Genomic DNA, 19687 nt, shown 5'->3' on the forward strand with positions numbered 1-19687 from the left:
GCGCCACAGAATTCTATTAGATTGCTGTATAAGCCATTATGAGGGGCTAACAGACTACGATCAAGCGCAAGCGCGTTACCACCTTAGTGCCAAGGAGGAGCGGTGCTGCGTAGCCCTTCTGAGGTCGCGGCAACTGGGGCGGAAAAGAAGACCACCACCACCGAGGAGATCCGGGGGAAGTGCGCGGAAGAGAATCGGGAGACCGACGTGGAGGAGAATTGAGTCGGCGTCTGGAGGCAGAGGGGCGTGACCCGGAAGTGCGAGGAAGCAGGAATCTGGGAGGCTAGAACGCCAAGCGTTCTTCCCTACGGCGTGGCTTCTTTTAAGTGGGCGGGGCCCCGCCCTCTCTATCCGCCGCCCCGGGAGCCGAGCATTCATGACACGTACAACACCACAAACACTTCCTCGTCATCATCTTCATACACCGGGAGTCGTTCCTGCGGCCAGTCCTCCATGGTTGCTGGCCAATCGTCAAGAGAGATCTGGCGAATCCGTTGTGGCATGCCCCTGAACCTCGACGTGGCTTGTCTGAACCGTCCGCCGTGGCACACCTTGGCATAGTGGTTCAGCCTGCCACATCAGGAGCACGTCTTCCCTTTTGCCCCGCAGGTGGCCATCGCGGGATGATCTTCCACACAGTATCCGCACGGTCCCCCTGGCGATGGCCTGGGTGCTTGCCGAGTCGCGGTCGGGTGTCTTTGGATTGCTTCCACCCTCTCTTCTTTGATCGGCCGGTGCCTGGGCGCGTGCGAGGTAGCAACGGGCGTGTGCAGGGCAGCTTCCATCTCCTCCACTTGGATGTCCGACAGCTCATGGGAGTGGGCCAGGACCAAGATATCGTCCAGGGAGATCCCTGGCTGACGAAGGATCAGCTTCCGCAGGAGTTTGGAGCGGCATCCCAGGATGATTTAGTCCCGTATCTCCTCCCGATGGTCTGTGAATGTACATAAGCTGGCCATCTGGCGTAGCCATGCATAGAACATGTCGACAGACTCCGAGTCCAACTGCCACGCCCTACTGAACTTGAATTTTTCGAAATCAGGGTTGAGTTGGGGGTCAAAGTATCTGTTGAGCGTGGCGACCGCCGAATCATAGTCGTCATCATTCCCTGTGTTAGGAAGTGTCTCGAAGAGGTCATAGATCTCCACGCCTCCATAATAGATGAGAAGCGACCGTTTCACAGTGCCATCGGTTTCCCGTGTCCCTTTGAAATAGTGGTTGAGCCGTCCAACCCATGCCTTCCATCTTGGTGCAGCTGTGGGTGGGCCTGAGGCTTCACTGAAGGGGGGTAGAGGCACAACTGCTGTGTGGCTGTGTCCTGGCGGAGGCGCATTGGCACCCCCATGTGGATTATTCGCTCCATCCTGCTGAGCAGCAGTGCCAGCTACCGGCGGGTTGCTCATGGTGGCTGTGCGCTGTGGTACTGGCGCAAGGGAGTGTCTTGGATATCAAAGTCTGTGGCGGGGTGCACGTGCTAGCGCATGGCCACGTGCCGCTGACTTCCTTGTGGCTACACGTGCGTGCGTGGGAGACGACGCGCCCTCTGGGGCAGTCCCATGTGGGAAGAGAGGTGTGGGCGTAGCAGGCGTCTGTGTGTCTTGATGTCCAATATTGCCCCTCTCTATTATTTTTTTTCTTAAGCCTTTGAGTTTCGTGACTTCACTCCACTATTTTGTTGTGCCCCCCCCCTTCTTGTCAGGAGCCTCTGGGGTCGAGAACATGCCATGAGGCGCTTCCACTGCACAGCACAGTTTTTTCTTGCAGGCCAGTTGCACAGAACGAGTCCTTGTGCAAGCTCAGTCCTGGTATGACACGCACTGGGGCTTGAGCAGGCAGTGTGTGGGGCAGCCCAATCACAGGGGGCCTCGCTGCCGAGGAGCCGGTGTGTAGATCAAAAGGCAGGCATGCAAGCTGAGGAGCGGACACGGCCGCAGGATGCGCTCCGTGTGGGCGGGGCAACGGGTACTTACCCTAGGATGCAGGCAGCCTTCGCAAGCGCCGCCAGTTGAACACACTCCCGTTGGGCAGGGAGACACGTGGGCGGGCGTGAGCAGAGAGGCGTTGGCAGCAGGGCAGGCGGTGCGGCCACAGAGGTCTCGGGCCAGAGAGCGGCAGGCACCAGCCAGTACGGAGCTGCGCGGGTGGGCTCCGCGAACTCCTTGCAGGAAACCAAGTCAGCAGCAGAAAAGAGCAGGACCACGCGGGTAGGCAACGCACGCTCCCAGCAGGAGCTGGAAAGGTAGGCGGGCACATGTGGGGTGCGACCGGCCTAGTCGCCAATGTAGCACGGCGGGGCCTGAGGATGACTAGGCCACAGCAGCACTTTATAACATACACGAGACTGTTACTTTCTCTCTCGTGGCCGGAAGACCCCGAGCGGTCTCCGGCCGTTTCTTTATCCCCTCGGGTGGAGCCCGCCCCGAGGGGTGTGTGGATGCATGAGAATGGCAACAGCGTAGTGAAGAGCCCGAGTGGCTCTCTACATAATAGTCTTCCAGTTCCTAGCTATCTCGCGTTTGGCACGAATGTATGCCAGCTCCTGAAATCTCCCTGTTATTTTCGTCTTGGCGGGGCGGGGAAACCAGCTCAAGAGGCAGTGTCTCGGGGGTGCACAGCACCTCTTTCCCAACACAGTCTTCAGTCGCCTGTAAGACTCACTCCCAGAAATCGTGGATTGTGGGACATGCTCAAAACATATGGAGGATATCGGCTCCATCTTCCCTGCAGCAGAGACAAGCTGTGCTAGGTACCTGGAAGAACCTGCCTATGCGTTCAGTTGTTAGTTATGACCCGTGTAGTACATAATAATTTATGAGTTTGAAACATGCCTTTATAGAGACCTTTAGTGTCCGTTTCATAATGATAGGCTATTCTTTTGTCTCTATAGGGGTACCTAGGTCCTCCTCCCATCTAGTTCTCTTTTTTTTAATTTTATTTTTTTATTGATTTTCACGGCAGCAGACAAATAGTTGACCGAGCATTATATATCCAATAATTTACACAAGGCATAACATTGTTAAACAGCTGAGCAACATTTTTTTTGAATAAATAATAGCAACTTTAAACAAATTTAGACAATTCGTGTAATTAACATTCTATCCAATTATGAATTGGAGCCCAAATTTTTAAGCCAAAGTTTTTCTTTTTCGTCCCCTTTAGACAATAGACAGCTTTCTCTAATTGATAAATATATAACAGTTTGGTTTGCCATTGAGAGAATAATGGAGGATCAGCGTCAAGCCAATGGGAAGTGATACAGTATCTATAAATAGACATCGGTATAAATAAAAAACCTTCTTCTGCCCGTGTATATAGCCGAGCTGGATTTGCTTGGACACCAAGTATTACAAGATCAACAGAAAGTACAAAAGGAACGTTCATAATTTGATTTAAAAACTTTTGGACTTCAAAAATATATAGACTTAATTTAGGGCAGGAGAAAAACATATGAGTAGAGTTTGCGCCTAAACAGCCACAACGATTACACTTATCTCCTACATTCCCTTTCCATTTTAATAACTTGGCAGGGGTATAGTATAAATCAAAAATACTCATGAAACATTGGCTTTTTAGAGATCCATTACTTAATATCTGATCCGACAAAACTAAAGCGTCCAATATATTAATATTTTCAATACCCATTTCTTTTTGCCATTTTGTATTATATGATTCAAGATTATCTTCTAAACCATTAATCATAACCTGATAAATCACCCCAATTCTATTTTGTTTCCAACAACATTCTAATACTTCATGTTTCTTAATCTTGTTAGAATTCACTAAATTTTTAGAATTTAGAAAACTGCGTACTTGAAGGTATTTGAAAAAATCTCCCTTAGGTAAATTATATTGTTGTTGTAGATAAGCAAATGTTACGAATTGCCCATTTGGAAAGAAATCCCCTAGCTGACAAATATGAAGGCTTTGCCAGCGCTGCATAGTATGATCCGTAAAGATTGATGGCAACATAGGATTATCAAATAAAGGCGTGTAAAAATTAAAATTGCTATCCAGACGAAGTCTTCGTTTACATATTTTCCATATCTGATGGGCTGTTTCCATAACTTTAAATCTTGTCTTCTTGTAATAGCTTGGTTCTGTAAAACGTACTAAGCATCTTTGTTCTTGGCTACCAAGAATCATTGTGTATATTGATGGATATAAATAGTCATCCAGGACTATCCCTTGAAAAATTAAAAAACTCATCAATCTAAGTGATACCGCCAAATAATATAAACGAAAATGACATTTCAAAAACACAGATAATTCATTCTACCGCTGGCTCACCAACTGGACTGACATTATCTAATACGGCCTTGTATTTAGGTGTGATATTGTCAGCGAAAGTAGAAAATATTGTGGGGCTTAATCTCGACCCTTTGCTTGAGTCTACGAATAGGTCCCTTGAGAGGTTAGATAATTTACATCTTTCTTTGTATGGCCGTTCTAATGTCATTAAGATGCTTTTTTTCCCCAAATTTCTTTATTTTTTCCGGACTATACCTTTATTGTTTCCATCTAGTTTTTTTACTAAATTAGATAGGATAATTTCAAGATTTTTATGGGGATACAAACGAGCGAGGAGGTCCCTTACTTGGTGCACTCTACCTCCGCTTAGAGGTGGCTGGGGAACTCCCATCTAGTTCTCAGTGTATGTTGGGGCAGCTGCTGGTCCGCTCGCAGCGCGCTAAGTATTAGAGACTGTTTTAATGATGTCTGCGAGAGTGCCATGTAATGGCAGCTCTGGCAGGATGCGGGTTCAGTGGTCCCCCCTCCCCAGTGTTTCCTCATCGCTGACGTGGGAGCCCTGTGAAAGAGAAAATGTCTCTGGGGTAATTTGAACCCCACTCTGAAGTCCTCAAACGGGAGCAGCTAAGAGTCCCTATACAGGTCCCCCACTCACGTCTCATATGCTTCCACCCATGAGGCCTGTCCCCGCCAGTCCCCCGCGTGAAAACCATGCAGAAAATCAAGAGACATCGCTGAGGAGTGTGGGACCTTAGTGCATATTCTCTGTAGATCCCTGCCCCAACACCTTGCCAGTGTGAGGAACACTGCGGAGTCATCTAGGGTTGACCGCCTCACCCAAAGGAGCTCCCGAAGGGGTGGCACAAAGGGGCCAGAGGTTTGGTCCAGATGGCGTCTTTGAGCAATCCCCTGGATCAGCCACTATAGTTGAACCACTATGTAATTTAGCTCAAAATTGGGAACTGCAAGGCCCCCCTCCACTAGCGGGCATTGCAATGTGGTCAGCACCACTGTCCAGGGTCCCGTCCCCCAAATGAACTCCGTACTCAGGGTTTACATGTCTCAAAACTGTGCCCTTGGTATCCACAGGGGAAGTGTAGTAAAAAATAAAGGAGCCGGGGGGGAGTCGCCATCTTCAGGGGGCTATCCTTTAAATCACTGAGAGTGGAAGAGTCCCGAAAAAAGTCATGGAGGATCTTAAGGAGCTGATCACACGGCCCATATTGCCCTCTAGCAAGTCTATTCTGGTTTGATGGATCTTGGCCCCCAGGTACGGCAGGCACAGGGGTTCCCGTACCTGGTCGTCAGGTGCACTGGTAGATCCTCCCTCCGTGCCATGGGAAAGAGCTTGGATTTCAGCCAGCTGACCCGCAGTCCGGAGAGCCGACCAAACTCCTCCAACATGTATTTGGCTCCCCTCAGGTCCCTCTCGTGTCGTTTACAAGGAGCAAAAGGTAATCAAAATATAGTGTTATCTTGTGGAAGTAGTTCCCTATTGCCAGGCCTCTAAACGCCATGCCAGTCCCCGCATATGCTGCCAGGGACTCGATGGCAATGACAAAGAGCAGCGGAGACAGGGGGCACCCCTGCCATGTCTCCCGCTCCACTGGGAACTCATCGATATAATTCAACCTGTACACACCCTGGCCGTCAGTCTGATAAGCAACAAAACGCTCCCCTATTCCCATACACAGCATCACCTCATAGAGGTCGTGCCATTCAAGGCTGTCAACATCTTTTTCAATGTCAACAGCAAATACCGTTGCATCGATCTGGGTGTAGTCGCCAGCCTCCAGAATAGCAAGGAGGCGTCTGATATTAGTAATCGTATTTCGCCCCGGGATAAATTCCGTCTGGTCTGGGTGTATCAGGCGCGGCACATGGGCCAGAAGGTGGGTTGCCAGGATTCTGGTAAAATCTTATAGTCGATATTTAACATCGACAGGGGCTTGTACGCTGAGTGATCATGTGCTGGTTTGTCCGATTTTAAGATAGGGATTATCACCGCCTCTCTAGTAGTATCCAACAGGGTGCCAGCGGTTCTTACTGCGCCATACAGCTCAGTTAGTCTAGGGGCCAGGTCCGTGGAGTCAGTGACAAAAAATTCTTTCGGTAAGCCGTCTGTCCCCCGGGACTTATTTTGTGCCATATGTTTAATGGAATTTAATATTTCTTCTGGGGAGATATCTTCTCCCAAGGCTCTTGCCTCTTCCTCCCCCAGACGCGGTATTAGCAGTGCTTCCAGAAATGCCTGCGTCACCCTTGTGTCTAGCGGTGCAATGCTAGTATATAGCGTTGCGTAGTATCTTGTGAATACGCTATGTATTCCTTCCTGGGAATAAACTCTGTTATCTTTTGCGTCTTCTAATTCTACTATGGTTGACCCTTGTTTCATTGGGTTAGCCAGCCAGGCCAGTAGAGAACCAGATTTGTACTTCCCTTATCCATGTATCTCTTATAATTGAGGCACCGATGGCGTTTCACCTGGATCGCCACCTCCTGAACCTCTACAAGCACAGAATGTACTCCCAGTCGCTGAATCTCTATGTCCGTTAACGCTTTTTCAGCTGTCTGGATCCCCCCCAATCAGGGTATGCCATATGCGTTTCGCCTCCGCTAAGCAGTGACCCCGCGGGACCACCTTAAAGACATCCCACTCTATCAGCAGAGAGTACGCCTTGCCAGCACTGTCAGCAAAGTACTGGAGTATTTTCTTCCATATAACTTCCCAAATAACTTGGTCCTCCAGCGATTCAGGCTTTAGTCTCCACGTAGGAATGGATGGGCATGGCTGAGCCCACTGCAGCCGCAAGAGAACCGGATTATGATCTGATATAGTACGGGCTAAATATTCGTCTGTGTGTACCAGACTATGTGCAGCCGGAGTGCACAGGAAGCTATCTAGTCGGATATGTACTTCATGTAGGCCTGAAAAGAAGGAATAATCCCTCCTAGCTGGGTACATCAGCCTCCATGAGTCTGAGTCCTCAGTGTTGTTGCTATTCCTTAAAAGCGCTGGCTGTGCATACAGCTTGTGAGTCGCGTACAGGGGGGTATAAACGGTCCGTGCTAACATCTGCCACACAATTAAAATCCCCACCCGCTATCGTCGGGGAGGTCATGCAGGGTGCCAGCAACCCAGACATGTTTGCCAGGAATGCATCCAGATCCACATTTGGGGCATACACGTTAACCATGGAAATATCGCTCCCCTCCAGCCGACCTTTTAATACCACAAATCTCCCCTTAGGGTCATCTATTTGCTTCACAAGCTGAACGGGAACCCCCGCTCTAATGCAAATAATGCCCCCCCGGCATATGAGGAGTATGTAGTGTAGTAGGCCTGACCCCGCCATCTGTATTGTAATGTGGCCCCCTTCTTACCTGTTAAGTGTTTCTCTTGAAGGAACGTGGTCTGGATAGATCGCCTGATCAGATACAATGACACCTTATGCCTCTTGCACATGGACTGCGTTCCCTGAATATTCCATGAGAGGTAGTTATACATCAGGGAGCCAGCCATGGCTTAGGACTAGCGCTCTGATACCTCCAGGTCTAGTTCGCGATATATAAAATTCCACAAAATAAAATCATTCTGCCTCCTTTTTAACTGTTTATCAAACATCGCTTTACGGAATCTTAGTTTATTGTGAACCACTACAAACACACATCACATGTAAATAAATATGCATCACAAAATTGAAAAATTTGAGCATCAATCACTGCAATTCTGCTTCTGCTGATTAGGTCGAGCCTAGCGCAGTGCGCATGCGCTGTCGTAGGAAAACGACCTCTTGGAATCACTCTGGACTTTTCACACGCTTGCAAATGGCGGACTAAGCCTTCTATCTTTACCCAGGTCAGTATATTGAAAACCGTATATTGAGAAATAGAAACATTATTTTATTTAAAGTTCATGGGAACAGCAGAAATACGGCATTAAGCACTATATAGAAGATAAGGTACTATATAAAACCGCTTATTTTGTGCAGGAAGCGTGCACTGCTCATGGCCGTGTGTTGCGCCATGCCTGATCGAGAAGTAGGGTGGGTTGTTGTCGTCACTGTGTTTTCTTGGGCGTTGACACAAAATGAAATTCGATTTCTTAATCTGTCAATCAAGGTATCCCCACAGATAGCAATAATAAAAGAAAAAAAAGCACGTAAAAAATTGATTCAGTCCCGTTGTTTCTCATCGTCCCCACTTCTACAACATTGAGCAAAAACGTTTCCCATAAATGATTCAAAATCTAATTTCCGTGAATTGGTGGTAGATGTGAAAGTATTACACCGATTGTATTAGGAAATGTACCAAGAGTGTATTGGTTGCATCACTTCCCGTCAGAGGGAGCATTACTTCTTATTTCAGTGTATCCCAAATCATGACCCCGCATGTCAGCAGGGGCGTAACACAGGCCCCCGCAGCCCCTGCGATGTGGGGGGACCCCGCTCCAGGGGCCCCCTCACTCTAAGCGGAGGGAGACGGCTGCGCCTGCAAGCAAGCCTCTTCAGCCTCCCCAAGTCCCCATAAATGAAACTGTGCGCGCACACCACGGTGACGGCATCTAAGCCTCCGAGTCTTCCCTCTCATTCTGTCTCGCTCCTCAGCTAGTGAAAACCGATATGGCCAGGGACTACCTAGACCCCCTCTTCCCCTTTCAATATCAAGATCACATGAGAAGAAATTTTGGATTAGGGGATCGTAAACCCCCCCGGCCGTATTTATTTACATAAAAATATTTAAAAAACAATTTAATATACAATATTTACACAATACGCAGAAAACCATTACATTACATTGATTACATTGGTAGGTGCAGATGTCAGATGGCTAACATTAACATCTCTAATACAAGGTTTTTCTATCCGAATCTAAACATACCATCATCAATAATCATAATAACAATATTTAATTATTTTATTTCTGCGTATCCCTATTGTGAGCCTACGGCAAGGTCAATAACTGGCGCCAGATCCTTATCCTATTATTCACGCACTCCAACCGGAGTGCGCATGCGCAGGGGGCCCGTTCACCATGAGGGGTACTTCCCCCCCCAGCCCCCCCCCCCCCCCCCCCCCAGGTCACCCCTGTACGCCCTTATGCCCGCCCTCCAACCGGAGTGCGCATGCGCAGAGGGCCCGTTCCCCGTGAGGGTACTGAACCCCCCCCCCCCCCTCCCCAGGTCACCCCCGTACGCCCTGTAGATTATCTCCATAATGGGGCCCTTGCAGTTATGCGCCGTTTATTTGCGCCATTGTGCACATGCGGGGTGGCCAAGCAGCCTACCGGAGAGCGTAACTCCCCCTCCCCTGCACCCATCCAGCCAATCGGCTGTAACTGCCCCAGGAGTTCTATGAGAGACCACTTGTCCCTCCCCCTTGGGCGACCCCATTCAAGAATGGCGCCGCCCCCCTAAGGACCTTCAATTTACTGCTCACCAATCATGACCTTACCGCCACAGGCCTGCATAGTTGACCGACTATCAGGACCCCCCCAAAACCACCCAGAAAGGTCATGCCCTGTCCCTACACCTCACTAACCATGCAAGAAGATTCTCTCAGAAGATTTCTATCCTTACTTTCTATAGTCTGCAGGTGTAAAAACCCTAGCTAGCCTCTCCTCTATTGGAATCTCTGCAATCTATGCCGAGGTGTACCCGGGCATAGACGTGTCGACTTTCCCACTTCAGGGAGAAGTATTCCTACTGTTCTACCCAGGCGTACAGCCAGCCACCCCTCTCCCCCCAGTGTAGGATAACCATGCCAGGGCTGACTGAATCAGACAAAATTGGCATACCGTCTTAGAGGCAATAAATGGTCTCGATTGATAGCATCACGATGTAACACGTTGCAACCCACGACCTTGGCGTTATCAGCACCACGCTCTAATCAACTGAGTTAACCGGCCACTCACAGACTCTGATACTCATTGCCGGTGTAACTGTACCATTGGAATACTACCCAGGTAGTGCCCCACAGGCTCCCCAAATCTCCCGTAAGCATATCATGGAAATCATGAACCACTGATACTTAACCAATATGTTCTAGGATAGGTTCTGTGTTGGCTGCTGCCCTTACTTCGGAGCATCCCAACAACGCACAGTGACCGCTGTGATGGCACCTGCGAGCACAGGCACCTTAATGGCAGAAATCCCGTTTAATGACAAGGGGTGCTGAGGAGTATTTTTTTACCCAGTTGCAGGATAATAATGCTAGGGCTGGCTTACTCATAGGAACTTGACATGCCGTCTTGGAGCCCCTACCCGGCCTCACTTGATAGCCTCACGGTGCGCTGGATAATCACGTCGCCCCAGACAATGCTACTCATTGCTGGTGAAACTGTACCATTGTAAGGCTACCCAAGGAGTGTCCCACAGGCCCCACGCTCTCCCATAAGCATATCATGTAAACCGTGAACTACCTACACCTGACCACTATGTTCTGGGATAGGCTCTGTGCCAGCCTATCCTCCTACTGTGGAGCATCCCAACGCTGCGCAGTGTCCGCCAAGAAGGCGCCTGCGAGCACAGGCGCCGTAATGGCAGATAACCCTTCCATGACAAGGGAGTTGATGTGTCGCATCTGCCCTTAATACCTGTGTTTCGGACAAGATGTCAAGGTATACACCTGTAAGGCAGCGTATTGCTACCTTCACACAAATGGCAAAAACAAATGGGTGACAACTATACCTTTCAACTATAATGCATGGGCAGCTGTCAAGGTATACACCTGTAAGGCAGCGTACTGCCGACTTACCACAAATGGAAACAAATGGGTGACCACTATACACTTCAACTATAATGCATAGGGAGCACTGTCTCATGCTGGCGCATGCCACTCACGTTCCGGATCTACCGGTCCCCTTGATTGTCCACATCTTGCAGTCATAGCGATGTGGAACACTTCCCAGGCATCAGACGTGGGTCCAGTCATACATAAATGAAAATCAAAGATCAATGATTAGTGCCTTATGCTTTCAGATGACCAAAACAATTCTCAAGTCAGCGCTACTTCGTGAGACTGTAAAGTGCATAGGTACTGTTGTGACACCACCCGGCCACATAATTTGCCCGCCAACGGGTGCATCGATACTGCCGATACTACACCTGTCTCTAGGTGTGACACCACCCGGCCCCATAATTTGCCGGCCGACGGATGCATTGATACTGCGTCGGTCTGACAACAAAGGCCCCCAAATACCCCAAATGTGAACCAGCCCCAAGGGGGGGAGTTGGTCCAGTGCGACACAACACAGGAATAACCTGCTTATTTTTACAGGCCCAAGGATGTCAGTAATGTGCGACCCCCCACGTACATCTCACTGTGGAAGTGCACAGGCACAATGGTGCAGAGATACCGCGTGACAAACCCCAGGCATATAATGCCGCAGTATACACGCACCAGGGGAGCGACGGTACCGTGTGATGCCACACGGCCATCCAAGGTACAAGTGCACAGGCACATGGGTGCAGAGATACCGTGTGATACAATACATTATTGTGCCTACGTGTATGCGCATGAGGGTGTATAGACACTGTGTGAGCAGACACCGGAATACATTGCCTACGTGCATAAGCGGACCGGTGCAGAGGCACCGTGTGACATAACGCCCTCCTAAAGCTCACTTGCACCTGCACATGGTGCCTAGGGCTTTTGACCCAGACCCCTAATTCCTATGTACCACCGCACCGCGCGCACGGATAACCTTGAAGGTGTGACAACAAGGCCTGGGATGTACTGTTTTGACGTCATACGTGTTGAGAGTATACTTAAGTGACCCTCACCGAGGCCAGTGCCAAGTGGGCTGGACCTCACAACCATGTAAAGAAATTGCTTTAATATGCTAAGCATAACTCACTCAGTAAGTAATGTCACCCAATGTGGAATCTTGTAGCCTACCGTAGAGGTAACTTATATGTAAAGAAATGAAGGTTTGGACCAACATGGCAATTTACCAACTGTGTGAGCAGACCCTACAGTGATAGGTCTGACATACATTTAAAAGGCTACCCCTGCGGTTGGCAACGCTGGTGGTACAAGCCCACTAGCAGCACTTGGCTTACAGGCCATGGCACACACCCATGTAATCCCAAGCGATTTACCAGTAAATCAGGTACATCAACCATAAGACGCTTTAGGCCATCTTGTTCTGCTTTGTATGAATGTTCTTGCTGAAACCCCCGAGGCAAAACACTGACTCATAATATACTGTTCCAATCCCTGCCTACTTTATTCCTCAATATTAAATGCAAATGCCCCTAACACAGCTTCCTACAGTGTTAATTAATGTATTTGTAATACAGGCCAAGGCATTGCTTTAGCCATCTAATGAATTTCCAGACAGTTTGGAATGGGTCAAATGTATATGCTGCATCTAAGGCACTGAGTACTGACTTACATGTACAACCCTTATGAGTTCCCAATTGATCCAAAGCCTGTAATGTTGTAAAACTCAAAGCAATCTACAGTGCCTAATATACTTTGGCTTTGAAAGCAAACCATAATTCCTAAGGCAATGATCTAGCTTCAGGAAGTAACATTGAATCTATTGCGCGTGGTGCGTTCGCCATCCTTTTCATTAATGTATGGCATCTATACTGTTGCATTAAATTGAACGCTCATGCTTTCATTAGGGAAAACTGAAAAAAGGAGTAAACATCAGCCGCCTTATTCGTCTGCATTCACCTGTAGGTGCGGCCTCCACTACCGGAGAACCTTTGACACGGGTGTCAACCGCAATTGTTGATCAGACTCACAAATTGAGAGCTCCTAACATAAGAGCAGATGCATTACCTCCGGAACATTGGAAGAAGACTCCATTGAGAGCGTCCCACCTAGAGCCAGTCCCATCGCATAAGGAACATTGAAATCGGACTTAAAAGTGCCCAGCATAGCACCGGTTGCATCACCTGAGGTACATTGGAATCACCCAAATGAGAGTGCCTATCATTAGCATTACTTGAGGAGCATTGTACTCACTTTCAATTGAGACCACCTAGCTTAGCACCCGTTGCATTACATAGCACACGTTGCCGTACAAGACAAAACCTTGAAAATGGACTGTCAATTTAGAGCGCGTATCACTGCACCATATGATTTACACGAGGATCATTGAAATACATTTTTTAAATGGGAGCGCTTAGTGCAGATTCGCGCTTGAAATTCGGTATAAGAATTATTGTAGTGCCTCTAAATCAGAGGCGGATTGAAAGCATATAAGCACTTCATCATATAACTAACATAGTGGTGCTCCACATGGGAACATAAGACGTGACTGTTTTTTAACCTGTGAGAACGTGTGTAAGGCATGGAGGGATATGGTTCAATTTCAATGTATTAAGCGCGAACTCGACCAGACAGTATTGGAACGCTTTACATGAGCACCAGTTACGTTACACAAGTACACGTTCATGTACTTTTTTAGGACGCGTGGGGAGATTTGCCCATACTCACAGGATGTGGATGCTACCCCGAGGCTCGAACCCTGATTTCCAACACCAAAGTCGGCAGCTCTAGCCATCAAACCACATCCTCTCCCCTTTTTCGAAATGTAATTTAAATATACGGGGTTTCTTCTCGTATATTGCATGATCTTTTTGTTTTTCACCTGTAAATCAGGTTAAAGCTGGACGCTGCCGCTGTTGAAACTCATTACCATTAGCGTCTTCAACGGTGCATGCTTTGCTTTTATGCAGAGCATAGCCTATTGCTGTTCCCACCTTGCCATGTGGTTTAAATTTTAGCCCAAACACGACTAGCTGAGCTACACTAAAATCAAGTTTAAACACCGACTGAGCTACACAATATTTAAATTGCTCTGTTCCTTAAAGCTCGCAATGCAAATCTTTGACAAATTGTTTTTATGTGATATTATCCACAGTGACGCACTCCTGCCTCATTGCACCAACACCAAGATGGATGGCAAACACGAAGCACGGTTTAACTACTTTAAAATAAATAATAGCCTTACATTGTTGCTCTAGAACATGCTGCATTTCCAGAGCCCTTGCACCCGTGTGACGTTTGCTACTTTTACCTAATTCCAGGGCCCCGCCATTGACAATTTACACTGCCAGCCAAGCGCATGCTCACCATCAATATAAAAAAGGGGGAGGCAGCCGCCCGCACCGCAGCTGACCGACACAGCTGTTCCCCTCGCGCTCGATCGCCATCTCCGCCGCCAAGCCCAACACAGGTGCTGGTCGCACGCAAAGCCCAGCTGCTCTTCCCATCCCGCGGGTCTCGAAAAGGCAACCTCCACGCTCCTCCGATGATGCAGCACACATCCCCGTCAGGCGCTGCACTGATCGTCTGAGAACTCCCGCTTTAGTCTGTGAGAATACTGGGCCCACTCTGCTCTCCGCTCGAGTCTTCGACGACCTGCAAAACAAAGAAGAAATTAAATTACAGCCTCCTAGCGAGGCTGGTATGCCTAGTGGCAGGCTGAGGGAGCGGCGAGCAAAGAGGCCGACTCCGCCACTCCCCAGCCTTTTATTGTTCCAGCCAAACCAGTTCTATCTGGCCTGGCGTTGCCCACAGTGCATGACCCGGAAGTGCTTTCAATCACTTCCAGGTCACGCCCCCCGATCTTAACCAATTAATGGCGGGGGCGCACCTGTCGCGTCATCAAAGCGCGCGACAGGCCCGCCCTGGTATGGTCCTCGGGGGCCGGCACGCCCGTCATACCTTCGGCGTGGCCGATGCTGGCCCCGCCTTTCTAGACTTCAAGAAACGGATATTACCCTCTCTTTCCTCATTTCGTTTATTTGCTCCCCTGCGAAATGGATCCAGATAAGAATAAAATTTTTGCTGGAAACATTGTCTTTTTCTGACACAAGTGCAGCCTCCGGGTGGAGAGAAATAAAACATTCCAAATGTGAAATAAATACCTAATTAAAGCAAGACAGAGTGGTTGCAAGGTGGCCAGATTGATTTATTTACACCTAAACACATTAGCGCCACTTTACAGTGTTTGCCAGTGAAGTGATACTTTTGTTTACTCCTCTCTCTTTGAACAACATTGTTTTCCCTGTGTGGGAAAGTGCACCTTGTCTGGAGGTACTGAAATACCTGCTTGATGGGTGAATTGGAAAACAAAATGTGTACAGCGACTGTGTGTTTACGAATGTGGCCTTTTTAACCCCTTGTGTGCCACGCCCTTTCCCCGCCCTGTGCCGGGCGTTCCATTAGCGGGCGGGGTTCATGACGAGCTGGACTCGTCATGGGCACAGCGCAACCGCGGCCCATGAGGAGTCCAGCTCGTCATGGGCACAGAAGGGGTTAAACCATACTGCCTTTGTTTTGAAAGAATCTAAGCAATGGGCACCAAAACGGGTCCCTTCCGGGCCCTGTAGTCATGGCCTTACCTTTTCACGCAAAAGCACTCACTAATTTCTGAATAATGAGTGTAAAAGGAAAAAGGTAACCATGTTGTTCCTACATACATTTCACATGCTTTACTTAATCTTGCATTCCCTATGAGTGTTTGCTTTTTCTAGGATGTTGTTAATTTTTTTTAGCCAGCATATTGCTCTTGTCTAGTGCGTAATTAGAATTGAGTCACATCCAGGTATTTATAGCTGGTCAGTGCAGTGCAAGTTTCTCTAAGTGGGGCAGTATAGTGTTCAGTGGGGGAGAGGATGTGGCGCTATGGTCAGAGCTGCTGAAGTGGAACTGGTGAACCAGGTTCCTCCTTAATGACCAGGCTCCCAGACCACTCTCCTCAGGGAGCACATTCCTGTGCTACACCTTAGAAGGCGCCGCAAGATCTTAAAAGCCCTGGTGTCTTAGCACCAGCACGTGGACCCTAGCGGTGGCAAGTGTGGATTAACCTTGAAGGCCTGTCCACCACTATCCATGAAGTTCACCTCCAGTCTTGTGGGCAGGCCTACGAAGCAGCACACCATAGAGTGGCAGTGACTCTGTCACTGAGGTCACAGCACCCTTGAGCAGGGTGGCTCTAGGGCAGTGCGACCACACAGGGCACTAACTTCAGGTGGGGGCGTCGAGTTTGTAAGTATATTATGGTTTTAAAAGCACTTGCTGCCTCCTTCCTGGCCTCCAACATTTTTGGGCAACAATAAAATGTCTTGATAACTCCAGTGATTAATGTTCTTAGTAGAGAGAGATGGTGTTTTGTCTAGTGGAAGGTTTGACTCATGAAAAGGAATGGCAGAGGTGTAATGTGCATGCTGCTAAGAACATGTGCCATGCATATCACAAAGTGCACATTATATGAATAAGTCAGTGGGTTACTGCTTTTGTCAGAGAGACTCTATTGTTACTTGCAGTTAATAAGTTAAAATCCTAACATAGAACAGTGAGCTATTACATGCAGCTCTTACATTGTCATGTAAGAGCTGAATGTACACTCCAAGGTATAAATTAGAGCGTTATGTTTTTTTCCCCAGTCTTCGATTATCCTAATGTTGAAAAAAGGGTTCATTTGGGTAGAAATCAATTCTGAATATTAAAGAGAACCCCTAACCATGGTATTATGTTTTTAATTCTGAGTTTGTGTTTCTGCTGACCAATCACTATTAAACTATGCTGCCTACTAGTATGGTTGTCATGTGACTCCTACACCTTGTAATCCTTTGTCTTATGTAACATTTCCTACACAGTGATTTACACACATATGAATGATTGTCTCTGTAATGTGTGATGTAAAGTGCTCTGATACCCTATACTGGTATTAGTGGTGCTGTACGTTTTCTAATACTTTATTATTTTGAAAGTTTTACACATGCTAACAGTCTCTGCAAAGATTTGTCCTTATTAGTACTAGTGGAACATACAACTGCAGCAATGAGAAAGGTGACCAGTCAACCTTTGCAAAGGGCCTTCCACTTCACAGCAGCATAAATTACATTTTTTAGTAACTTTTGATGTGTTTGAGCTATAAACAATTTATTAGTTAAATCGTAACATTATGCAGCAGATGATGTATTATGTGGCAAATATGGCAAAGCCATAGTTATGTGGAAAACATTTGCAAACTAGGATATTTTGCCATTCATGTTTGAACTTTCTCTCTAGGCATCTTGAAGCTGGAAAACTCCTGCATCCATCCCAAACTGGGTTTCGCCCCTCTCAAGGGACTGAAACAGCCTTACTGGCAGTCGCAGAAGACTCTAGAAGGATTCTTGATGCAGGTGGTTCTCTAGCTGTGATATTGTTAGATCTCAGCGCGGTATTTGATACAGTTAATCACCGTATCCTAATTCATCGACTCAGAGATCTGGGTGTGACAGGAACAGCCCTGAATTGGCTGTGCTCTTTCCCCGAGGGTAGTTCCTTCCAGATCTTCTAGGGCGAGGCCATTTCAAGCCCTAGGCCCCTTTATTGTGGAGTGCATCAGGGGTCGTCCCTGAGTCCCACTCTCTTTATGGTTTACATGGCTTCTCTAGCAGACATTGTTCTACCCTTTGGAGTGCATATAATTACATATGCCGACGACACTCAATTAGTGGTGGCATTTAACTACAAAAGCAGTTCACCTACTTGTCTTGGCCCATGCCTCGAGGAGGTGATGAGGTGGATGTGCCATTCCCATCTAAAACTGAACGGTGATCAGACCGAGCTTATGTTGCTCGGTAATCCCTCTCCCCTCGAGGTTTCCTCTATCTGGCCAGAATGTATGGGCCCTGTGCCTATCCCCAAATCCGAAATAAAGCGTTTGGGTTTTTGGCATGATTCTGAGCTTAGCTTTTAAACCCAAACAATGAAAGTTGTTGCCTCCTACTTCGGTATTCTAAGACTGCTGCGTAAAGTGTTGCCTTTGCTACCCCCTCAAACAAGAAAGCTCGTGGTCCAGGCACTTGTCTTATCCCGCCTGGACTATGGCAACTCTATTTATCTCGGTGCTCCCTGTGCGGTCTTTAAGAATCTTCAAATCATGCACAATTGTGCCGCAAGGATTCATGAGGGTACTCCAAGCCGCCAGTCAGCCAAAGCTGCACTTAAGTCTTAACATTGGCTTTCTATTCAGGAAAGAGTCCACTTTAAAGCCTTCTGCGCCACCCATAAGATGCTAGGGGGTGTGGGACCGGCTATCATTTCTTCCTTTGTCCAGCCCTACCAAGCCAACAGGCGGTGAAGTTCAAATGACCTCCACCTGGCATCTGTTCCCAGAATCAAGAGGTCCAGAAGTGGCGGCCGGCTCTTCCCTTACAACGCCGCTAAACTCTGGAACTCCTTGCCGCTTCAGCTACGTAAAGAGCCAGACCACACCGTCTTCCGCAGTAGGCTCAAAACCTGGCTTTTCCCTAATTGATTGTCACAGCTTAGTGCGGTTTCTGCCCTAGCGCTGGGATGCCTTCGGGTAACCATGCGCTTTACAAATGCTATTTCATTTCATATCATTTCAACTGCTCTTGTGGAAAAAGGGAGGAGAAGTGCTGATGACAGAAACTCCATGGCAGGGAGACAAATGGCTTGCGATTCCACTTTTAAGGATATTTGGGACATTCTGTGATTGGAAATGTATCCCACTTTGTGAATGTATTTTAATGTCAATAACACATGTTTAACCTTAAATAAACGTGTATCTATTGGTTAAATTAAATAATGTTATAAGCTGTAACCGGTTAGTGAAATGGGAAACGAATACTAAAAATTGGGATATTTTGCTCTTTCTGCCACACCTCTCACTCCGCCCACTGACGCAATCCATTGGTTATTCCTGCCCTCTGATTCTCCTCCCACAGTTCATCTACTTTTTTTCTCCCACTTCGACCACTGCCTGGCACTAACATGCATTAGAGACAACTGTGGGATTTTAACACTGGTCTCTTAGAGATTTACACCTCAGGTCCATACACGGGGGCTAAACACAGCACGTTTCTGGGTTCTCCGCACAACGTGTTTGCTATTTGACGCCAGACTTCTGCAGCATGTGTTGAGGAAATTAAACATCCCCTTGTGCTTGTATAAAACATAGCTGTCAAGTTGTATTCTCACCATGTCGTGTCCGTTGGTAGCTTTTATCCAACAACACTTTGCATGCTGGAATGTTTAACCCCTTATTGAGATGGTCACAGCACAACTCCCAGAATGCTAGGCGCTGTTGGCTTAAAATCCAGGCATGGCTGGCGGTGTCACACGTGACGATAGAGCCATTTGGAGGCAATGGTGAATCTGTAATTAAGCAGGCGTGCCTATACTCTTAGTAAATTGTAAATACCGTAAGTGTTAACACACTGAGGTCTGAGGCCTCTGTTTATTATGAACTAAGGCCCAGTCTGGTGGTTCAAGTCAGTCCTTGTGAGGGAAGGATTCTGGACTTGTTTTTACCATGCACTTTGAAAGTATTTTCACCTTGATGCAAGAAGAAAGTTGGATTGTTTTACAAAACATGCTTGATTTTTGTATATTGCTGGACTGGTGATTGCTTTATTTTGCACTTTGAAAGTATTTGCACTTTTTCTTTTGCTTTACTA

The 19687-nt window shown here is 47.7% G+C and overlaps 1 protein-coding gene across 1 annotated transcript in view; it reads left to right on the forward strand.

The window, feature by feature from the left end:
* Positions 1–19687, forward strand: part of LOC146868864 (histo-blood group ABO system transferase-like) — a 598861-nt gene that overhangs the window by 335261 nt on the left and 243913 nt on the right. The gene's annotated exons all lie outside the window — the stretch shown is intronic.

This window comes from Triturus cristatus, chromosome 1_2 (genome assembly GCF_964204655.1).
Source record: "Triturus cristatus chromosome 1_2, aTriCri1.1, whole genome shotgun sequence".
Classification (NCBI taxonomy): Eukaryota; Metazoa; Chordata; class Amphibia; order Caudata; family Salamandridae; genus Triturus; species Triturus cristatus.